At 37.0% G+C, this 25,658-nt stretch overlaps 1 protein-coding gene across 6 annotated transcripts in view; it reads right to left on the bottom strand.

The window, feature by feature from the left end:
• FHIT (fragile histidine triad diadenosine triphosphatase) overlaps positions 1–25,658 on the bottom strand; it is a 1,530,527-nt gene that overhangs the window by 1,261,962 nt on the left and 242,907 nt on the right. The window lies entirely within an intron of this gene.

The raw sequence follows: 25,658 nt of genomic DNA, 5'->3' as shown, positions 1-25,658 counted from the left end.
GGGGAAGCCCCAGCCCCAGCTCCTACTCTACCACTAGGGCAGCGATGGGCAGTGAAGCCCCAGGCCATCCCAACCATATATCTAACGAACAATTACTATCTACAGTATATAAATAATTCTCAAAGCTCAACAGAAAAAAAAAAAAACAATAAACAACTAGAAAATGGGCAGAAAACATGAAGAGACAGCTCACCAAAGAGCATATACAGGTAGCAAGCACACGAAAAACTGTTCGACATCATTAGCCATAAGAGAAATGCAATTTAAAACCACAAAAATATTGTTACATATCTATCAGAATGGCTAAAATAAAAAAGCAGTGATAACACCAAATGCTGGTGAGGATGCAGAGACACTAGATCACTCAGACATTGCTGATGGGAATGTAAACCGGTACAGCTATTCTAGAAAATAGTTCAGCTGTTCCTTTTAAAACGAAAAATAAACTTGCTATATTACCCAGAAGTGGCACTCTCGGGCACTTGTCACAGAGAAATGAAAACTCATTTTCACACAGAAATTTAAACATGAATGTTCATAGCAGCTTTATTTGTAATAGCCAAGAAATGAAAATTATCCAAATATCCTTCAATGGATAATGGCCAAACTGTGATATATCATAACATGGAATATTTCTTAGCAATATAAAGGAATGAACTATTGATACACACCTGGATGAATGTCAAGGACATTATGCTAAGTAAAAATTAAAGCCAATCTCAAGAAGACACATACTATATGATTACTTTAATATAGCATTCATGAAATATGATAATTATAGAGATCAAGAATAGAGTAGTGGTGTCTAGTTGTTCAGAATGGGGTAGGGAATAGGTATTGACTCTAAAGGGGTAGCATGAGGGAGTCTCTGATGATGGGACAGTGAAGTATCTTGATAGTGGTTGTGGTTTCATGAAGCTACACTTACGATAAAATTGCGTAGAGCTATACATGCACACATATACATGCACAAATGAGTACTTGCATAACTGGTCAATCTGAATAAGCTCTATGGATATGCATTGTACTAATGCCAGTTTCTTGGTTTTTATATTGTCCTCTAGTTAGGCAAGATATTAACATTGGGGGAAACTGGATAAAGGGTACACAGGCCCTCCCTCTACATTTCTTTGTTTGTTTCTGTGTATCTACTGTTATTTCAAATTTAAAAATTTACTTTGACAAATAATACTTGTATATATTTAGGGGGTGCAATGTGATGTTTTGATATATGCATACAATGTAGAATGATTAAATCAAGGTAATTAACATATCTATCATCTCACTTATAATTTATTTGTGGTGAGATATTTGAAATTTATACTCAGCAATTTTAAAATATGTGATACATTTTTATTTACTATAGTCACAATGCTGTGCAATAGATCTCAAAAACTTATTCCTCCTGACTAACTGCAACTTTGTACCCTGGTTTTGCTTTTATTTTTGAGACAAGGTCTTGCTCTGTCACACAAGCTGGAGTGCAGTGGCACAAGCACAGTTCAATGCAGCCTGATCTCCTGGGTTCAAGCAGTTCTCCCACCTCAGCCTCCCGAGTAGCTGGGACTACAGGCATGTGCCAACATGCCAGGCCAGTCTTTTATTTTTTGTAGAGACAGGTTCTCACTATGTTGCCCCAGCTGGTTTCAAACTCCTGGGCTCAAGTGATCCTCCCACCTCGGCCTCCCAAAGTGCTGTGAGCCACAGGCATGAGCCACTGCACCTGGCCACTTTGTACCCTTTGATCAACATCTCCCCATTCCCTCTCCCTATCCCCCAGCCTCTAGTGACTACCATTCCACTCACTACTTCTATGACAAAAATTAAAGTTTGTTTCTTTTTTTTTTAATTAGGCCCATTAATTGCTCAGGGTAAGAAATCATAATAAAATTCTAGGTATTTCTTCCTTTGCAGTGTGCCAGCATCTGCATCTATCATTGGAAAGTGGACTGTAAACCCATCTCAGATGCCCACACCTCCATTAACCTCTCCTACTCCTGGCCCAATTTCCTCCTCCATACCCCTTCTTATAGTTGCTTGGCTGGAATCCCTTCAATGGCTTAGCAAACTCTATGCCAGTTCCTGGGTTGCACGTCAACACTTTCTTTACCCTAGCCCACCTCTGTTGTAATCCCTTTCTCAAGGTCTGGTGCAATTAAGAATGCCACTGAAAGGGTTTTTGTTGTAGTTTGCTGCTATCAAACACAGACCTATTCTGATTACTTGTGGCATTTTGCAGTGATATAAAATTAAAACTAAAGCACAGGAGAAGAACCTTAGGTTTCTATATAAATAATTTATTGTCTATAAATTCTCCTATAAATTTATTGTCTATAAATCCATGTCTTCAGAAAGTGTCTCTCCATTGAGCCCCATACCATTTGTCTGTAAATTCAGCACACTGATAGCCATTTGCAATCTGCAAAAGAAAAGCCATCTATCTAAAGGGGCACACCACACTCTAATTCCTTGGTAAGATTAAGAAATTCATCCTAATTTAAAAGATAGCTGAATTCTTATTCTTTTACAAATTAGACTTTAAAACACAGCCACTGAATTGACCAAGCACTACCAAGCTTTTATCCTTCTTTTATTTAAATGTGCTGAAACATTAGTGATGAAAGCTTTCATTTAAAGAATTCTGATAATTCTAATATTCATTTATAATGTCCATTTCGCTACCACATTGTGTTTATGCCCCTTAAAAGCTGAAGCTATGACTGCTCTAGTACTGAGTTCTCCAGTGATTATCATTAATTAAAAGGTAAAAAACGATTACCAGGGTATCTGCAATCAAGCTTTCAACGTAAGAAATATCAATATCCAGTAATTGAGAACATTTTGGAACCAATTTTAATAGGCAAAAAAGTCCAAAGAGAAGAAAAAATGTTCTTTATTATTTCAAATTAAAACCAGACCAGTATATCTTACTGAAAAGTTGCAATTGCCCATGCCTTCCAGGCATCTGCCCAGTTTTTCTCTTATAGCAGATGCTAAAGAAGAGAAATCTGGCATGCCCATTTCTGTAATATTTACAGATATAACACATCAGCAATACATCAGCTTGGTTTTTTATGGAAGCTAACATCAAGAAGCAAAACATGCTCTGCGGGTGTACTTGTGTACTTACTTCAGGTCATCCTTATGCTTGGGGGTGGGCAGATAGATTATTACATAATGACCGTACTGAGTGTCTACTAAGCACAGTGGTGTACTCGTGTTGAGGGCACCGAGATGAATAGAAGAATCCCTACCCTAAAGGAGTGCAAAATCCAGTATCAGAGCCACATGAATACTGTGCAAGTGAAAGAAGGTGAGCACAGATTATGTGCATGGTGAAACAAAAGTTCTGAATATCTGCTAAGACTGATAAAAATAGATCCTGCTAATGTTAATGGCAAAAATGGCCTGAGTGTCTTTAGCTCCCCAATCAACTCTACCAGTATCCACCCAAGCCACCCCAAATAAAGTGTTTGCCCAGTGTACATATGCAGTTTCAAAAAAGTTGCCCAGTTTCTCCTCTTCTGTACTGGTAGGAATTGAGCAGGACACAGATGGCCCACTGAAATTAGAATAATTTGAGGAAGGTTTAATAAAGGGACTATTTATAAAACTTTGGGTAGAATGTAGGGAAACCATAAGGGACATTCAACACTCTGGAGCTGTTATCATCACACGACATAAAGGGAGAAGGGGAAGGAGCACTGACCAGAACTTGGAAAGAGAAAGTCTGGCGGAGAGGTCAACCTCAAGAAGAGCGATCTCCTTTGATAGAGGAACACAGCCAGCTCAAAGGGACCCCACAGGGAGTGATCCAGGGCAACTAATACCTTGACCTCACTCTCCTTCCATTTTCCAGTCTCCTGCTTGGGTCCCCCCATTGGCCAGAAGGCAAAAAAACCCACTGATGAAGCATACAGGTCAGCAGGTGGAAAAGGATAGCATCCCTGATTCCTGGTATTAAGAAAATCAGTCAGCTGCCAACCGCAGAGAATTGCTGTGAAAATTAAATGATGTAAAGCACATTATGCACTCAAACATACCTCAAACATAGTAAGTAAATGAGAAATGTAAGTTGTTAAATATATAAGACGGGATTTTTTTCATTATACAATTCAATTTAGCAATTATCTATGCCTCCCACCATTTTCTCCCCACATGAGAGGTACAGCAGAGAGGCAGAAGAACCAACGCTTCCTGGGTGGCTAGTATGATTGCAGCAGAGTGCTAAGCATTTATTATATATCCCGTCTTATTTCATTCTCCCTAGAAAGTATGTGATAGGAATTATTAAGCTCTCGGGAAAGGTGAGTAAATGAAGCTCAGATATGTTGCCTATAATTATTGCTTACAATTAGGATCTCAGATCTGTCAAATTCCTAAGGTAATGACTTCTCCATTATTTTATGTAGATTGGCTACCTGTCCATATTAGATAATTTTATTTTTATCACGTTGAGGGGAATTAGAGAAAAGCTTGCTAAAAGCTAAGCATTTAACTTAGGGCTTGCCACAGAAGAGAGAGTCAGTAACTGCTATATATGATGATGAGGAGGAGCAGGATGATAATGATTGTGATGGTGATGGTGCTGGTGATGGTGTTGGTACTGGCGATGGTGATGGTGATGATAATTATGGCAGTGGTGACAAATGATGGTGGTAATAGTCATGATAAGAACCACCCCACTTTAACCTACGGCCAAAGAACTTCTGTAACTGACACCAAGTATTCCTTAAATAAGGCTTCAGTATATAGTTAAAGCAGTGGAACTGATAAATATTTGTTAATCCTGGTGCCTCAATCACAAGAAGAAGCTTTTCAGAGCAGGCTGTGTGCTGCATGGCTGGGCCACTATGAATTTCGGTTTCCCTGTGTGTGAAACGCAGTAATTATTATGTGTGGTGCCTAGAGCTGATGTGAAGAATGAAAGAAGGAATGCATTTAGAACACTTGGAACAGAGCCTGGAGCACAGCAAACACTAGGTCAAGGTAGCCACTTATTGCTGGGGAGGTTAGTTCCAACATGGTTGGGCTCTCAGCAAGTCTTCTTTTGAGGAAAGGACCCGGAAGTGGAAATGGCCCCTCTCCTTACCAGCTGTGTCCTCACCCACTCCACTCATCTACACAGTTAAAATCTGAGGGTGAAAGAAGGAAGAGCAGGCAAGGGAAGGCAGCAGTGGAAGACAGCTCTTGGGTGATAAGCAGGGAGGAGGAAGAGCAGTTACCACCATGCTTAAAACAAGGTTTTTTTAAATAAAAATTGCCTAAAGTCGCATTCGAAAATGAAGAGCTTGGTAAACGTGCTGATGGCAAAGAGAACTTATAAAACAGTTTCACTTGAAAAAGGCCAAGGTTAATGGTATAATTTCAATTTTGAACCTTCTTTTAATATGGATTACTGCTCTCAAATATGGGATTTGACATTAAGATGCCAAAAGAAGACTCAGAAGGTAACCTCAAGCAGTATTTTTTAAGGAAATTTCTTTCTTTCATCATTTGAACATAGCTGAACCAAAATGTTATTAAAAATTATTCTGTCATAAAAACAGCAACATCAATGACCATAACAAATGCTAAAAAGCAAAATTATCCATGAAATTAAAAATATTTCAAGAACCCAAGGTGAGAAATATTTTAGGGATGACACTTGACACTTGAGATTTACGTAATGAGATATTACCAACTTTTATGTACAGAATTTCCTTTCTGAAAAAAAAGTATGAAAAATCAAAAGAAGGCACCAAAAAATCCCCCATTGATTTGAAAAATATATTCTTTCTTTTTTACAATTAATTGCATTTGGAGAACTGCATCACACTTTTAAATAAAATATACATAACACATTTTCTCTTTATAGAAAAACCTTTACAAACCTTTAAGTTTGCTGAATTACTGCTGAAAAAGTATTTTTTAAATAAAATATACAGAATGAATAAAGCATCTTTACTCCATCCTCCAGAAATTATCTAGATACAAATATATACATGGCTAAGTTCAGAAACTTACATAGTAGAAAGTTTAATAATTTGATTTATAATATTAAGCTGTTGATATTTTTGATCGGAAAGAAGGAGGGGAAATAGCGAAAAAAAATTAACCACAGAATATATTCTTCGCAGTTTGAGATATAAAATGTTTTAAAATTTACATTAATGTGCATAACATTTTAATATAATTGTTGCCTCTTTCATCTTGCTGTCTTATTTTTTAAAAACTTATCATACAAAAGTCTCTATATGAAATTGTTCATCCAAACAGATAAAAAGTTGGAATTATAACTGGGTCAACGAAATGTTGTTTTGTATTTTATTGCTTTGCCTCTTCTTTAGCAATCATCTTTGCAGTCTGTCTAAACAATTCTCTGTGCACTGACATTTGCAATAATGTGTTTACATCACAAAGTTAGACCCTGTCATTCGATGGAACAAGAGGCTGTATTTTGTAGCCCCCAGACACTCTACATACCTTACTCCCTCTTTGGCCTGAGAGTGTAATCGTTTTTTCATCTGTCGTGTTTAATTACCTTTACAGGCATTAACAACAGTTTACTAGAAATCGATGGAGGAGCGATAAATTCATTAGCTTCAGTGGAGTTAAGAAGTTTCATATTCTTTTTCTCAGGTGAATATCTATTTGAGAACTACTAACTTCATCTTCCATAAACCTAAAAAATGTAATATGTGATTTTCATCTTTCTACCAGTTCTTAATATCCTACTAAAGACGGAGTCACAACACAAAATCAGGAGTCAATAGTGACAATGCTGTCTCACTCTGCCACAAAACTGTGTAACTTGAAGGAAACTTGCGTTCGCTTATGCATGCAAATGCCCTTTGCAACTACAGAATGTATTCCCTACACTTCAGAAGCTGTTGATGCTGCACTCAGATCTCTGTAGGATCCCTTTTACCAGTTTGGTGTCCCATTCCTCCCTACAGGTGTTGCTGCCCATCTTCTCCAAAGAATTGCCCTTGAGTGACCAGAGCAACACCCAGAGGTTCCGGGGAGATACATCACTAAACTCGGCCCCCACCCAGGGTCCATAGCTAAAGACTGAATGGTGGGAAGGGAAGGTACAGAAGCCTACACTCACCCTGTAGTATGTTTCATGCTCCCAAGACCCCATGTGATCAGGTTAATTTCACCTGAAACCACAACCTTGGTAGCTTCTTCCACTTCCTTATCCTAATTCCCTCACTCCCTTCCTGGCTTCTCCCAAGAGCCCTCTCTTATTAATCACCTGCACACCCATCTCCAGTTCTAGGGAATTCAACCGAAGATCCTGTAGAAGCAAACACTGAAGAAAAGACAGGCATGCAAATGGTCTTCCAGTTTTTGCAGGTAATCAATATCTCAGCCATTTTAAAAGGTACTGTCCACAGTGTTTTATAAGCACAAGTTGGGGATGGAGGGGAATCACATACCAGTTATATAACCGTGTGAAAAGAAGTTCCTAAGATCTACAAAGTCACATCATTCGCAGAAGTCACTAACCGATTCCTGCTCCAGGGAAGGCTGCAGTTGGCAAGGGCTGCCCTTCTTGGCAGGTGTCAGGCAGGGACCTGCACTACAATTCTCCGTGCATTGGGAGAACAAAAGGAGTCTGGGGCTAGCAAGGAAAAAAAAAATGACAAGCTAAGCATCAAACTACAAACAGCTCTTTGAAGCCTCCCTGATAGAGGTGGTTGTGTTTGTGCAACAGTTATTGGGTTGAGTCTAATAATGAAAGGACAGATCACCACTTACTCTGTGACGTCAGTAGTGAAAGCTATCAAAACTAAGCCTGAGTGGGCCTGACTGTCGCCCTGTGAATCTAACGTGGACAGCTTAATGAGGGAGGGACATTATCTTTTCTCATACTCCAATTTTACTCACATAAGAAATGTGGCCCACATTGGCAATTAACTTGAGAGATTAATTAAATCCAGTAACAAGTTCAATTCCCTCCATAGTGCATTCTGATATCATGTGAAGGCACCAACATGCTGTGGGCACTTAGCACATGTTAAATAATAATTACTAAAATAATGGAACTAATTTGGGCTTCTTTTTTTTTTTTCCAGAAAACTGGCAGCTAACCGCCTCAGTAAATTAATTCCACAATCTGATACAGCTACTCGATATTTCACACGGTCTTATTTCCAAACTCTGCTTTATTACCCTGAAACTCCAAAGAAACATTGCCCAATAATTGTGTTTCTTCCCTCAGCACTTTTACTCACTAATGGTATTTAACATATTTTATTGGGCCCTCTGAAGAATGAGGAGGCAGCCAATCAGACAAAACATAAACTCTGCCCCAGCTTCAGAAGCAATAGACTGGGTCCCATTGTGTCTCTTTCAAAACAACGGCTGACACTGACAAGGAACAGGAAGAGCAGCAGGGGTACAGGCATGAGCTTCACTTACTGTCAGAAGGCCACATGATGTATGCTCTGGTTCTCTTTCTTATGGGTTCCCTAATTCATCCTTAGTTCCTACTTTTGTGTTTTCTTCTCTGAAACGGTAAAGTGCTTTCCTCCACTACCATATATGAAATTTGATCTTAAGAAATAGGAGTCTTCAAATTTGACCAATTGGCCAAATGGTTATTAAACTGATGCCTTGGTGAAAGTCAATGAAATTGTTTTTTAACTGATTGCTGTAAAATCATGTTCCTATAATACAGATCAAATTAATATACTAGAGTTATTATATAGATAATACATATGAATAATAATGCCTACTCCTGCCCCACTGCTCCCAAATCAACCTACTCAAAGAAGTGCTTCCTAACAATCTCACTACCAAGGACTCCTTTTATTATGATTTGAGAATGGAGTACACGTTTGAAAATATTTCATCTATCCAAGATTAATGATTAATTCATTTCCTTTTTGGTATTATTAAGAAAGATACATATCCTGTCTGATGGAACTTCTGATAAATAAATAACAAAATTACAACATGAAAGTAACATAATCTTTGACAAAAATGGGAAAATATAATATTTGGGTAGCCTTTCATAGTTAGTGTGGTTACAAATACCCTTTAGGAAATAATGAAAAGAGCTTGAAGGTTTCTTTTCTATTTTGGAGAGAATTCTATGACAAGGTGATATTTTAGACCTCCTCTAATACTCACTAGTGCAGAAGATTTACATTAACAATCTTTAATACAGCCAGAAGTTTCATCTACCTAAGCGGCACCTTGAAACTAGAAAGATGGTAATTACCATCAAGCCTCAATGTTCTAAGAATAATCACATCACCTAAAGCATGGTATCTCTGGGAATATCTTCAATTATTACCAAAAATGTCTATGCTATTAATATACTTGATGACAAAGCATTCCTACACTTGATTACCAAAAAAAAAAAAAAAAGTAAATGGTAAACAACTGATTGAATTTATTGGAACTGGGGTGATCCTATACTTGTATCAAACTGTAAATACATTTAACTCAACTGATCCAATATTAGTCCATTAGTCCATATTTTCCACTTAGGGTATTATTGCAGACCTACTGATAATCAAAATGGTTAACAATATTAAGCTCTTACAAAATGCTTTACATGCATTCAATCATTTAAGTGACTCAACAAGCCTATGTAATATGTACTATTACCATTGCCATTTTACAGATGACAAAACTAAAGTTTAGAAAGGTTAAGTATCATGCACAGCCACACAACATCTGGGTTTATCTGCTGCTTGGTCAATCTGGACTAAACAACCAACAGGGATCAAGCTTGATATTCTGTTCCACCTGATGGCCAAGGAAGATACTGTGCAAATGCCTACACATTTGTCCTTAGACTACAAGCTTTCTTTCAGTCCTGTCAGCATTGACACTGTCAATATTTTAAGAGATGTACTTAAAGTCCCTTCAGATATTTCTTATATCACCAGCTTAACTGCACACAAAATAAGTTAATTGGTTCTAAGGTTTACTGAAATATTTCTCATTGTAGCAGAATTGTGGAAGGAGACGCAGATAATATCAAGAGTTGACTGTTCCATGTTTTATAGAAAGTAAGAGTCAGAAAAAATATAACCTAAATAATTCCATTGAACTCTCAGTATATGTAGGAGTAATGGCATAATGATATATTGTTGGTATAATTGTATGTTAATGATAAATTCTTGGAAAATAATTTTAATTCACATTCTCTAACATGAGAAATTTCTCTTTGCTGAAGGTAAACTTCGAATGTTTCCTTTCTTTCCACAAGGTGGAAATCTTGAACTAATGGGCTACTGAAAAACCAGAGAAATTATATGCACTGACTTACTTATTCATTCTTAGTTTTAGATTATAAAAGTTTTCTTGTGTAGCTTAGAGAATTTTCCAAATCCTTTATAACTGTGGTTGTGGAATTCCACAATGTTGAACCTGAATAGATTCCTATTTATGACAAGTTACAAATTTCATTGTAGAAACTTAGGTGCAAAAGACATAGATTCCAAAGGTTTACCACTTTCAGTATCAAAGAATTTACCTTTCATTTTTAGCTTACTCTCACATAAAAATCGATCCAAAATGCTGTTTTAGGCAGAAACCAGCCCTCATAAATTCCTGATGAATCCAGATCACCAATATGAAGATCAGTTATTGAAATCCTCAGAACATGTATGAAGGGGATTAACACTAATCATCAATACACTAAATGGCCCTATCTTAGGTGTTACGTACCTTCATTCTTCTGCTTTTTACAGTCTATAATAGTGGTCTTCCAGCTGGAGTTCATGGAATCAGATATTCTTAAAAGAATCCATTTCAAGATCCTCAACTTTTATCCTAAAATTGATCTGTCTGAAAATGTACCTGCAGTAAAGGTATCATGGGGATGACAATTTCTGTTTAAAGATCTCGCCTTTTCATCTGCAAGCAATTGTCAAAGAATACATTGCTCCTGAGAAAAAAGTCCCATGAGAGCAAAGCAAAACGGGAATCTGTAAAATATACAACGGCGATAGTGCCTTATTTCTCTCAGGAGCAGACTCACTGCAAACCTCCTCACCATATCAGCCAATCTATTTCAGACTGAGAACTCAGAAGTAAAAATGACAGGCATGGGAAGGACCACAAGGAAGTTTAACTGAATGTGAAAACCCAAGTTGAAAGAAAGTAAGCCTGACTTAGTTGATTGATTCAGCAAATACGTTTTTCAAAATAAACTATAAAGTGGACATTTTTCATAAACCTAATGAGTTAAATCTGCAGTTCCAAGGCTTGGAGGAAATACATTTAAAGCATGTACTAAGCAAGAGAATCTTGTCCAAAAATTAAAAATAATATTTGCAGAGGTATATTGAAATTTGGAATATTTCAGTTTTCCCAACTCTGAGTCTATCAGATTCAATATGGTACCTCTAAGAGAAAGAGGAATAGGTTTAATTCATGGGCATTTGAGAAGCTTTGGTAAGCCTTTGGTGTACTTCCCAGGAAAAAGAGAAATTGAATATCTTGAGTGACTGAGCAACAAACTCTTTTTCAAGACAGTTTTTCTCTCAATAAAACTGAAGGAGAACTAATTGAGTTGTCAGAGGATGAATCATAAAAAAAAATTTGATGAGAAATTACTATATGATTTTTGGCATAAAACTGGCAAGAAGTTTTAAAAAATTCAATGACATAAAAATACCTCCAATCTCATCTACTTATGTACGTGAGAAAGATTTCTCAATGCTTATCTCTAGAAAACCGAAAAACTGGGATTGTGCTAAATCCTGTTTTGTTTTGAAACAAATAATATTTGACTTGATATAGGAATGAATTAAAAAATTTTAAAAAGCCCTAACCATCTCATTATTAGATGAGGTTTCAATAAGTTTAACTTTTATATTTAGTAACTATTAATATATAAAAAATATAAGAAATATATATTTTTTGTTTTGATCAATCTTGTGCTAATAATAATGATAAAAGCTCAATCCAGATGTAATTTTTGAAATGTAGAGGATTATAAATTCAAAATTTTAAAAAAAATTTAATGTTCTGAGACTATATGATGATGTATAACATATTTCCAGCATATTATATTGATAAAATTCTGTGAGACAAATAAATGAAATGTGAGTTAAAAGAGAGAAAGGAATGGTGCACAATTTTCCATGAATAAAGAATTTGTTTTTATATTGTTAAATTGACAATAGTGAGACTCAACTCATCATAGTATTTAGATTCCAAATTGATATACTTAAAAATTATTTAACAATTTTTAAATGTCAATAATAAGCCAGAAATCTATATTCTTTGCAACTCTTTAAACTTATAACAAATTGAAAGCCTATAGTTTTTCTAGAAGTCTTTCAAGGTTCAGGGAGCAAAAAAAGAAAGAAGAAAAAAAGGAGCTTTCTGCTTTGTTTCTCCTGCCTTGTTATTATTTCTGGAATTAGAAGATATGCTTTCCTGGCCCCACTTTCAGATTTGCTCTTTGATCCACTCTCCCCTTAGAAATTGGATTTCTGAATAGCTAAGGTCTCCAGACCACTGAATTGTGGATATGATAAACTTTCCAAACAAATATGATACTAATTATTTGCTTTACCCTAAGACTCATTACAGGGTTCTTTCAAATAACAATCTTCTCCAGTGCTTTTGAAATATGGTTCTATAATTACAAAAATTCATCTCGCATTCTATTTACAGGCTTTTCATTTTTTTTAGGTCTAAAATACAAATGTATTGCCTTGGTTCTGTAGCAGATTTTTGAGAGTATCCCTTTTTAAGTGTCTTTATGTTTTCTAGTCCAACAAGGCAAAAAGGGAAAATAGAAAAGAAGGGAGAGAGAAGAAAGAGGAGGTGATGAAATACCATCATGATATCAGAGAAGGAGGTGGATAATTTAAAGCAGCAAGGCCCTTTCAAATAGAAGATGGCTAAATTTTATCACTAATTCACAACAGGATTAGAACATGAATTAAATTTCATTTGAAAACAAAGATACCTATTGCTTTATATAGTCCCAGCCTCAACAGCAATACCAGCCTGATTTCTTTCACAGTTTTCTTTCTGAGACAAGAAATACCCTAATAAAACAAAGGGAAAAATGTATTTCCCAGTGTCTAATGATCTTTATAAGTCCTTTGACCTTTCCATGGACCTCAGTTTTCTTATCTGTAAAATAAGAAAGTTGATTTAAACTAGTTATTTGAGGAGCGGCAAGACAGGGGGCAAGGAGGGCAGATGAGAAGTATCACAGGAAGGCATGAATATTTTGACAGAATACCCACACTCTGCAGACTTTCCAGATTCCTACTCAAGCTGCACCACTGTCCCTATGGATGCTGAGAACTCCAGCTGTGGGAATTTGTGTTCTCTCCTTGGTAGAGGACAAATGGCCAGAAACACCATGCATAACTTTAAAGATCCCTTCCAGCAATGAGACACCATGATTCTTCGGCTATGACTAGAAAACATATCGTTATTCCTGTATTTCTTCTCTCCTTTCCTTTGTCTCTGGCAAGCATCACTATTTGCTCCTTGCTGCCTAGAACAGTATGAGGTATATATGCCTGGGGTGTGAAAGGAGAGATGGAGGGAGGGACATATTTACAGCAACTATGATGCTCAAGAACTATATTAATCTGTAGCTCTGTATTTTCATGACTTCACAACTCTCCAAGCTTAAAAATATATATACATACATCCGGCTGGGCGCGGTGGCTCATGCCTGGAATCCCAGCACTTTGGGAGGCCGAGACGGGCAGATCATGAGGTCAGGAGATCAAGACCATCCTGGCTAAAATGGTGAAACCCCGTCTCTACTAAAAATACAAAAAAATTAGCCAGGCGTGGTGGTGGGCACCTGTAGTCCCAGCTACTCAGGAGGCTGAGGCAGGAGAATGGCGTGAACCCGGGAGGTGGAGCTTGCAGTGAGCCAAGATCGCGCCACTGCACTCCAGCCTGGGTGACAGAGCGAGACTCTGTCTCAAAAAATATATATATATATACATCCTTATATATGTGTATATATGCATGAATATATGTGTGTATCTATACACACATCCATATATATATGTACAAACACATCCATATATATATATGTACACACACATCCATATATATTACATTTTAAAAGATCCTCTTTTCTGTCATCTTGAAGTCTGTTAAAAGGTATGCGTAAAAAGGAGCTAGAAAACAATGAGGTTACTAGATAAGGTACTTTTCCTGAATCAAAGAAGCTCCTAGACAAAATGGGGCCTGACTTGGTGGTCAGCTGTCCGAGTGAAACTTAATTTAACAGTAACAATAGACAAAGTATGTCAGACTAAGTGCTTCATCGACAATCTGAACAATTTTCAATAAAATGGCCTTGATGTCAGTTAAGGCAGACAACCCCAGGTAGAGAAAGACTAAGCGGGAAAAAAAAATTAAGAAAACCTTCTGCAGATTCGAAGGGGGATTTTTTTTTATCCCTCTGACTAGCCTCTCTGTATGTAACTTTCAGTGGTTCTTGCCTTCAAGAGGTTTTCCCACCACAATGAGGGGCTGAGGGAGATGTTTGTGTCCCCGGATCTAGTGACTTGTTTTCATGGTTCTGAAGCCCACGGTCACTCCCGTTTAGAGAATATTCTATATCCTTTTGGATTACGCTTGATCTCTTTTTATCTAATTAATTACATCTCAGGAACCAAGAAGTAATTACATTAAGAACTTGGAGGCATGCCTTCAGGAATGTCACTATGGCTTTCTGTTTGTTTGCTTTAAAACAAATCAGCACTCTGGAACTTGGTTCAGATTAGCAATTTTATGCATTCGGCTGGATACAATGCAACTCCTGGTTATTAGAATAAGAAATCAGGTGAAGGACATAAAGGAATGCAGTTCAATCTCTCTCTCTTTTCCTTCCTTTCTATTCATCTTTAATATAGCAATTACAGGCCTCTGCGTTTGGGTTTAGCATAGTGATGGTAGGCAAATATTTACTTGTTTACTTGAGGGTCAAGTGGGATGAAAAGCAAGGAAAAAAAAGCCAGTACAGTCCAAGGACTGGCACATGTCAAAGCACAGAGGAACAATACAGATCTTCGGAGGAACTTTTTTTCTTTTACTTCCTTTTTAAAAAACTTTGTCAGTGTAGTAAATGTTGAAGACTATTTGCTAAAGTGTTCAACAACATAACTACTCTGAGATTTCTCCTTCACTAGGCTACTCTCTTAGGCCTCTGTGAACATCTGTGCCATGTGTACAGGCCTTTTCCTAACAGGCCCAAAGAGGATGTGTTTTCATAAAAATTGTAAATACATTTAAGAAATTATCTGAAGCTCATAAGCCACCTGATTTCCTAGGCAAGGCCTCTCATCACATTAACCATAATTTACGTAATAAGCAGATGGGTAGAATAAAGCCAGAGGGAGGAGAAGTGGAGGAAAAGGATGATGATGAGTGATGAAATGGAAATCACGTGATTAATGGAACATAGATTTTAAAAAGTAATAAAGAGTTTATCCCTAGGGTAGAAAACAGGGAACAACAAAAATAAGTACCACATTGTCAAAACAGTAAAATAAGAGAGTAGAACAAAGAAACAGAGCAAGACAAAGAAATGCTGGTTTTAGGATAGGCCTTATTTTAAAGACACAGGGGATTTTGGAACTTACCATTTTGCAGCTATTTGTTTAAACAAAAATAAATTTATGTTGCCTGGTGTCCTAAAAGTTACTTATGACAGCGGGCATTAATAGATAGGAGCCTGCAGCTATCCAGGTACACCAACACCAGCTTTTGTGTTTGTTCAACATTTCTTTCTGTGGGAAGTCTAATTTGTAGCATAAGAGTTCACAAGAACCCTCAGCTCCATGGCTCCATCACTAATGAAACAAGTCCTGGATTTTCATAGCAACCATCAAGTATAAATTTGGCTCCCCAGAGCATGTGAACTTTATGTGTGAATTACCTATGTATGTGCACAAACTAAAGGAAAATTCATGTGACACATACAGGCAATTTACAAACACTATCTGTTCTAAAAGTCTCCACAGTAATAGGGACACAGACAGAAATAACAAAATGGGTGTATATGTCCAGGTTTCTCCACAAAAGGTGACCTGTATACTTGCAAGGGCAAAATATCATAAAAACAACCCTAATGCAAGAGTAATAATGAGAGCAACTAAAAATAAAATACAGAAGCTGGGCCTGGTGGCTCACACCTGTAATCCCAGCACTTTGGGAGGCCGAGGTGAGCAGATTGCCTGAGGTCAGGAGTTCAAGGCCAGCCTGGCCAAAATGGTGAAATACCGTCTCTAATAAAAATACAAAAAAAATTAGCAAGGTATGCTGGCAGGTGCCTGTAATCCCAGCTACTTGGGAAGCTAAAGCAGGAGAATCACTTGAACCTGAGAAGTGGAGGTGCAGCGAGCTGAGATCGTGCCACTGCACTCCAGCCTGGGTGACAAGAGTGAAACTTCGTCTCAAAATAAACAAATAATAGAAATAAAATAGAAGATAATGACTGTGTGTGTGCATTTTCATTATTTTGAATGTTAGTGCTCAAAGGAAAGCAAATTTAGTTAGAAAACAAGCTGATAGAAAAACAGTTTCAGAGATTCTTAAGAGAACTTCAGGACACATTTAAGAACCATGAAGGCTGGTAACACAAGTTTTGAAAAAATTAGGCCTTATTTCAGGACAATTTTGTTTTTCCCATTTCTATGAATCCGATGTATCATTCACACAATTTGTATTCCCATTAGCCTTGATTAGGGACATATCTGTGCTCACATTAGACTCCCTGAATACAGGGACCAAAATTCATTCAATGTTGCCACTTGGGTGTCTAACATGCTGCAAAAATCTCTAGGAAAGATATAAATGAACAAATAAATGATATGCTGAGGTAACATTGTGAAGAATTTGGCAATGAAGGGGAGCATTATCTTCTTCCATAAAAACATTGGTTTATTCTTTAATATCGCTCAGAATCACAAGAAATAATCAGCTGATACAGAAATGGAACAGCTGCCTCACACAGAAGTGACTAAAGAGAAAAAATTTCCACAAAATACTGGAAAAGATGGTAACAAATCAAATTTCAAAGTTGGGCAGCTCTACCAAAAAGAGAAAAAGAAGATATGAGAGGAGCCAATAGTGACAGCACTACTGAAATTCAACAATAGGACTTGAGGTCTAAGACAAACTAATAAAAATTACAATAATGGCAATTACTCATTGAACATTTACTATGTGCCAGGTACTATATATGCATGATCTAATTTAATCTTCATAATAATCCATTTAGGTAAGTACTTTTATCATAGTTATTATACAGATAGTCAAACACCATGATAAAAAGTAAGTAACTTTCTCAAAGTCACCCACCTAGTAAGTGATGGAACCAGTACTTTAAAACATGTCTGTTTGACTCCTTAATCAATGCAACACTAAGAAACATGTGACTAATCAAGGAAAAAGAAAGAGTTTTGATGTTTGTTTCTTTTTCCAATTTAGAAAAGATGAAGGAGAATTCTAGAACCTTCACTTCTGAGCAAATAGCAAACCAACTTGCTGTTGGGAATTTAAGTGTCATGCACATTACCATTTACATTAGTTTGAAAGAGAAGTAAATGTCCAACTTTTAGTTTCTCTAAACAGTTATTCTAGTTTTCCTAAGTTTGACCCCAAAAGGGATTTGACTGTGAAACAAAACACTCCACAGTTCTCAGATATGGTTGGACAGTCAGATGCCCACAAGTAACAGCCTGTGTAGAACATCAATACAGCATATTACCCCAGCAAGGAAAGTTCAGAGGAAAGACTTTTAAGGCTACTGAGATAAAATGGAATAGAATCTTTCTGGTATATTTCTCTTTACTATCAAACCAAATTAGAAAAGACTAATTTATACTAAATTATAAATCACAGCATTTCTAATTTAATCACTGTCTGTTTTTTTAAATTTTTGTTCTTGTTTTAGTTTTGCATTTCTTTCACACATGGGATAGATACACATTCTCACTTAAGCCTCTGTTGAAACTATTTCCATTGTCCCCTAGGTCCTCATTCTACTTTAATGTGTCTATCTTCAGTAAAACACAACTGATAAACCTGAAAGATAATAAACTGGACAGACTAGCACTGAGATTCTAAATGAGATAAACCGGCAGTCATCCTGACAGTAATGGAATAAATAAAGCATGAATAATTACATTAAAAGACAATTTCTGATTTAAAGTTTGCTTTTCCTGTTTTTACATAGTAGAAAAAATTAGGATCTCTGGCCTTCCTTAGGAGAAATCTTTCTTAAAAGGAATGCGTGCTTATTTTTAAATCTTTCATAACAACTGATATATCAGCAACAATGTACCCATATTTACCTCATATTTATATGTATGTCTTCTCTATTATATGCAATATATTATACAATATATTAGGGATTAGTTCAAAGAGTTGAGAATGGTTATAAAGAATTATATTAGTTGGGTTTAAAATGTATTTGGAAAGTTCCCAACCATAAAATGGTTGAGTTGTGTTATTTTCCTCTTGATGTCTTGAATGTTGCAAGGTACTATTCTATGGCTGGTAGGGGCATGCAACAGGTGGGAGTAAGGAAGGAAAGAGCAAGCCAATAATAAGTTTTGAAAATAAGCCCAATCATTAAGTGTATGTTGAGTCTCTTCATCACCGTGAATAGGAAGTCTAATAGATTGCCATATGCAGAAACGGAGAAAATGCTGTTTTGGTGGCACCTAATGAGGTTCCAAAAATGCAGTGACTTGTAGATTCTTTCACATTCATACTCTGCGTAATATAATGCTATATAGCACACTTACAAAACAGCATGATACTGGTACCAAAACAGATATATAGACCAATGAAACAGAACAGAGGCCTCAGAAATAACACCAGACATCTACAACCAACTGATCTTTGACAAACCTGACAAAAACAAGCAATCGGGAAAGGAGTCCCTATTTAATAAATGGTGTTGGGAAAACTGGCTAGCCAAATGCAGAAAACTGAAATTGGATCCCTTCCTTACTCTTTATACAAAAATCAACTCAAGATATATTAAAGACTTAAACGTAAGACCTAAAACCATAAAAACCCTAGAAGAAAACCTAAGCAATACCATTCAGGACATAGGCATGGGCAAAGACTTCATGACTAAAACACCAAAAGCAGCGGCAACAAAAGCCAAAATTGACAAATGGGATCTAATTAAATTATTCATACGATTTTCATGTTGGACAGTATTATAAAAGCCAATCAAATTGGAGAAATAACACAGTATATTTTATAAAATGAAAATCTGTGATGCAAGCAGAAGAGATTCTGCTACACATGAGAGTTATATTCTTGTCACCCAAGGATATAACTTTGCATCTTTGCAAACAACCTACACAGAGTAACTCTTAAAAATCTGCTAGTGGGGGGAAAAGGAGGGAGAAAGCAAAGCTTCAAAGGACTTTCTAAAGAAATTATAATACTAAGACTTTTATATGACATTCAACCCTGTTTTCCCCCCTTCTCCCCCAACAAAATAACCTAGCCAAACAATAGAGAGGCAAAGTTTAAATACAAACTTTCTTCCACTCAACACTAGAAAACTGATAAGATTAGGTCTTCAAAGAGGCTGAGCTAAGAATTCTCCTAAGCTTTAAATTTTCTGCAAAGGCTGAGTTTTATTTCTTAAGGGAAGAGCTTCTGTTTGGCTTTTCTTTTTCTTTTTAAGAAAAAAATTCTATATAATTATAGGTTTATGGTTACATTTGTATGTATGAGCAAAGTACAGGCAAAGAAAGAAAAACATTGTCAAGAAGCTGGTTATGACTAAGTATATAAAGATGGAACAGTCTAACAATGCCAGGTGAATAAATACTGTAACAAAACTGTAATTTAAATGAAGCTACCAAAATATTTCAAAAGAGAACGCCTTTTATGATTTTAAAGTTCATCTTCAAAATGAAATATGATCATAGCTATTAACAATACACTGTAAAATAAAATATGCTAAACATCGCTTCTGTTAGTAACCACTAGTTTCTCAGGAAACATTCTTTATAGAGCAACTCTGATTAATGTACAAGTGACAGCTTTTTTTTTCTGAGCACTAACCTTACAGTATACCATTGTTTTCAAGACAGTGTTTATAAAAGCTGTAAAGATACGTTTTAGACATTACCTTGTCTATATCTGTGAATTGTCAGCAAAGAATATCCCTTTTTCACCTTCTCTCCACTCTCCATTTCCCAGTTAGACAGTGTGTTTTCATCCCTATATAGCTTGGCTATCTTAAACAGAAAAATGACCAACATAGTCTTATGTGCAAAATCTGAAAACATTTCTTTCAGAGTAATATGACCTGTTAGACATCTGAAGATCAAGACAGGGATAAGGATTTATTAGGCCAAACCACACAGGACTTATGTGTTATGGGCTGTAGGACAGAGCTTATTAAATTATTTTACTGATCACACAACTGAATGTAAAAGGGGAAACGTTTCACTGATTGTGGTCAAATATGATTGTTGCTGCAGTAGATTAAAGGCCCCAAAAGTACCCTTAGGTCAGTGACCAAATGTCACTCTATATGATTTTGTTCTTCATGGGCAATGTCTCCAAAGTGCTAAATGTGTGAAACTCCAGCTTGAATCAAGGAATGAATTTTAGTTTGCTTTTACCCTTTGAATGGATAAGCACATTGAACATGAAAATCTTATCTCTTCCTTATCAGCAAGGCACTAACAGAATTCAGATTTACAGATCAGACATAGAAATACGGAAAATGTTCTCAATGTTAGACCAAATACGGAATTATCCAATAAATAAATATTGAGTTTACAAATCATCTAAACTTTGACTCTCCTACTTCCCATCTACCAAGTAAGAATTGGAAGTTAAGCTCAAATTACTCAGGTAGTGCTTGTTAATCTATCTGGTGACTATCTTATGTGGGGGAAAAACTGGAATCACAGGAAAAGATTCTACGTAGCTTTTGTTACCGTAGTTCTAGCTCCTAAGTTTTACTTTCCAAATAGCTAAGGACTGCCATTCTCAAAAGAGTTACCCTTTCTAAATTCAGGAAATAACAATGGAAAGAAATAATTGTTAAATAAAAGTATATGTTAATGTTTACCCTATTATATATTATTTACATTTTATATGTTATATGCACAAAAATTTATTGGTACATATTTCTAAATGTTAAAAGCTTGGTTCTATCTGGGTGATAGGCTCATACATCATTTTTATCTTTACATCTATGCTTTTGTGCATTTTCTGCTGTTCTGCAGAAACAAGCATGAAGTGATTTTATGCTCAGGGAGAAGAAAAAAGCTATCTCCTACCACTGCGCCCACTTCAAGAAGAAGAATGAAGAATAAGAGACGAGAAATATGGTAAAGGAGTCAGCTTTGTACTCTCTGTCTGCCATTTTTTACTTCCCCTCATTTCTGCTCTCCTTAGCAGAAGCCAAGAGTGTTTGGGGGCCCTAGGTCTGAGGCCAGCTCCACCTCTGACCAGTGTACCTCCAATTCTCTCCGAGCCTTGGTTTCCTCTTCTGTAGAATGACAGTAATAATGGTACTCACAAGAAGTCAAGAAGAAACAGGATAATGCATGTAAAGCTCTTAGCATGGGGCCTGGCTCAAAGAGAATACCCAGCAACATTGCTGCACTTTTTTTGGCCAGCCTTACCTGATCATAGAAATCTTAAGATTTATAAAATACTTTAAAGCAAGCTCATCCAACCTGCAGCCCACAGGCTGCACACAGCCCAGGACAGCTTAGAATGCAGCCCGACATAAAATCCTAAACTCTCTTAAAACATTATGAGACTTTTTTTGCAATTTTTTTTTAAGCTCATCAGTTGCTGTTAGTATATTTTATATGTGGCCCAAGACAATTCTTCTTCCAATGTGGCCCAGGGAAGACAAAAGATTGGATGCCGCTGCTAAAGCTTACAATGAGCTTTAACAAACAGTAATTTAATTTTTAAACTGGCAGTAAAAGGCAGAGCTAGAATTCAAACCTCACCTTCCCACATCCCAGCTCTGATAACCAAACACCACTTTTGAGCTGGATTGAAACAGTTGCCTACTGCAGCTGCCTCCCGGAGGCTTACCTGCAATTGCTGAATCTCAGAAACTTTGCATACCAGCTGTCAAACACAGACATTATTTTAAATTATTATAGAATTATATAAATTAAAATATAAAAGTTACAATTAAATAAAAATATTTTAAAGAAATAAATATATGAAGCTTATCATGTCCTTATACTTTTTTCTTTTTTTTGAGACGGAGTCTGGCTCTGTTGCCCAGGCTACAGTGCAGTGGCACAATCTTGGCTCACTGCAACCTCCGCCTCCTGTGTTCAAGCGATTCTCCCACCTCAGCCTTCCAAGTAGCTGGGATTACAGGCGCCTGCCACCATGCCTGGCAAATTTTTGTAGTTTTAGTAGAGACAGGGTTTTGCCATGTTGGCCAGGCTGGTCTCGAACTCCTGACCTCAGGTGATCCACCCACCTCGGCCTCCCAAAGTGCTGGGATTACAGGCGTGTGCCAGCGCACCCGGCCCTTATACTTTTATTATCTATACTCTTTAAGGTTATTTGCACCTATTGTATTTGTAGAGTGGAAACACTACATAATAGAGTGCTACATGTATCTCTTCCCAATTCACTTTCAGTAAATTCACATTGGTAGCTTGAAATCAGCCAAATTGGCAAATGCCACAAATCAAGACTCAATATCATTTCGTTGACTTGAGAGTGATGGAGAATATGCAGATTAACTTAAAGTGTGCCATGTCTGTGGCTGTTATATTCTGAATAACACACACACACAAATGGAGAACCCATTCTTCCAGTATTATAAACTATAATACAATATGTATGACAGAAAGATGCTTGTTCATCAGTTGCAAACATAGACTGGCCATGGATATAAGAGTTTGGCAAAAATCAGCCAAAGCAGTGTGTGAGAATCTACTGGCTATCCAGGATTTACAATCAAGAGTAGTGATTATTTTATTCATATTTATAAATTGTATGTTACATGTCCTTTATATCAGTAAAATAATAAACACACATGCAAGCATGCACATTAGTGCATGCATGCGCAAACATACACACATTTTTCCTTGAGAGCCAGCTGTTAAACATTTACCAGCATACCACTAAATTGACCATTATTTAAATAATGGGAGAAAAGTTAAACTAAGAGGAACCTAGAAGCTCTTAAGCAGAGCCCTAGGCTCATCTTCAAATCACTAAGGTTGGGTTATAAATGGTTTTAGCTTCTAGGTGAGGCTACCAAATTAGATCATTGTATTTAAATATACTATGTTGGCAATTCCTATCCTGCACAATGATGAAATAGGCTCATAGCTTCAAGTTCCACCATTATTACAGAAAAATTTATTCTACGGAAACGCAACTTAGGTAAAGTCAAGATAGCTTTCTACAATTCACAAAAACTATGGAGATATCCAGAGAAGTAAGATATGGCTCCTTCCTGCCTCCAAGACAGTTGAGCGGGGAGGACAAACACATAAACCTATAATATAAAAGGCACAGCACTGATAGATACAACGTGCTATGGGATGACAAGGGAGAGATCCCATGAGTTTACACTTCAGGTCCTGGTTAATGGCAGCAGTCTCACCTGCCTCAAAAGAAGCAAGGGTGAAGGGGCAGGTTCCAGGGAGAAGGAGAAATCTATAAAGTACGGCATAATAGGAAGAAGGATTCTAGGATCAGGCAGCCTGTGCTCAAACCCAGACTCCTTCACTAACTGTGTGAACACAGCCAAGTTACTTGGCCTCTCTAAGCCTCTGCTTCTTAGTCTAAAAAAGGAGAATAGTAACTCCTGACCCCAGAGCACTGTAGTGAGGATCAAATAAGACAACATTCATGAAACACTTAGCCTAGTGCCCCATAATTCAAAAGTGCTCACTCAATGAACATTACCTACTACTGTGATGGTTGTTGATAGCCTTGAGAGTTGAAATGGCTGACTTTGGGGACTAGGAGGGTGCAGGAACTAGACAGAGGGATTCCAGGCAGAAGGAAGAAAATAAGCCCCCCCAAAAACAAACAAACAAACAAGCAAACAAAAAAAAAAAAAAACAGAGAGAACTTACAGGGGCCCACTTAGTAGTCCTGAGGTAGTAGAATATTCCTGGAGGTCTAGGTCAGGCACAGCTACAACAAATAAAGACAGAGGGTAGACCCAGGCTCTTCCAGAATGGTTCAAATATACACCCATTCCTCATGCTCTTCGGAGAAAAACAAAACAAAATCAGGCTTTTAAGATGATACCCTTTTTCTCCTGACAGGTACTGTAAATTGTGTCTCTGATATATTGTGAAGAGCCTATAAGGGAATGATAAATCAGGCAATATTACATATATTCATCAGTACCTTAATTGTTGTTAAATACTAACAACACCTAAAATTGATCTGCACCAAGATTTACCGCTCTGACAAAAATTCACCTGGAAAAGAGCACATGATAATTAAGAAGAACAACCAAGGGTTTGCAGCAATCTAAGGCATATGAACAAGATTTAAACCCCTCCCCGAGGGAATAGCTAGGTGATGTTTATTCTGTAGATGAACAATGTGATTATAACAATGGAAGATTGATGAGATTTTTTTACTGTGGGAATCTGATTCAGCCGGCTAGCTCAGATAATAGAAGGATGCAAAACTAAGCCATCCAGTACCACTTAAAAATTCTTTGTGAGGGACACATCTTCAGTGACCTGAAAAAAATGGATTGCAAGTCAGGTAGGCACATTAGGCAGATACAAACTGTCATACAAAAAAACAGCATTTAACAAAAAGTTTCTGAATGCACCACAACTGAGTTCAGCCACATTAGGGAGAAAAGGTAGGAAGAGAATTACATTCTTATCAGAAGCAAAGGAATTTTTTTTTCTTTTGGTGGTCTTTTGGGCCTACCAACTGTTATTTGAGTCTAACAGGTTATTGTTAGTAATCCCTCTTGTCCAGGAAAAGAGGAACCGCTTGGTCTATTTTAATAAACACACAAACTAAAAGCAAGGCAATATTAGTCTTCCAGAGCCTTGCTGTGAAAAATGTAAAGAGCTATCACCTGGGAGCTTGTTAGAACCTCAGGCTCTTGGGCTCCACCCTAGACCTGAATCACAGTCTACATTTTTGTTTGTTTGTTGGTTTGAGACAGGGTCTTGCTCTGTGGCCCAGGCTGGGGTGCAGTGGTACTATCTCAGCTAACTGCAACCTCTGCGTCCCAGACTCAGGTGATCCTCCCATCTCAGCCTCCCGATTAGCTAGGACTACAGGCATGTACCACCACGCCTGGCTAATTTTTCTATTTTTAGTAGAGACAGGGTTTCTTCATGTTGCCTAGGCTGGTCTTGAACTCCTGGGCTCAAGCCATCCACCCACCTCAGCCTCCCAAATTGCTGGGATTACAGGCGTTAGCCACCGTGCCTGGCCAGAATCTGCATTTTTAACAAGAACCCCAGGTAATTCCTTTAAAGTATTGCAAGCAACGCTCTAAAGAGACATTCATTAATTTATTCAATAAGTTTTCAAGACCTGCAGTGTCATTTATGGTATGTAGCCACTAGCCACGTGTGACTATTAACATTTCAGTTAGTTAAAATTAAATAAAATTAAAATTCAAGGATTTATTTGCACTAACCACATTTAAATTCTCAATTAGCACATGTGGCTAATGT

This window comes from Nomascus leucogenys, chromosome 21 (assembly GCF_006542625.1).
Source record: "Nomascus leucogenys isolate Asia chromosome 21, Asia_NLE_v1, whole genome shotgun sequence".
Taxonomy (NCBI): Eukaryota; Metazoa; Chordata; class Mammalia; order Primates; family Hylobatidae; genus Nomascus; species Nomascus leucogenys.
Note: the sequence above shows the minus strand (reverse complement) of the source record. Positions and strands in the feature narration are given on the sequence as shown.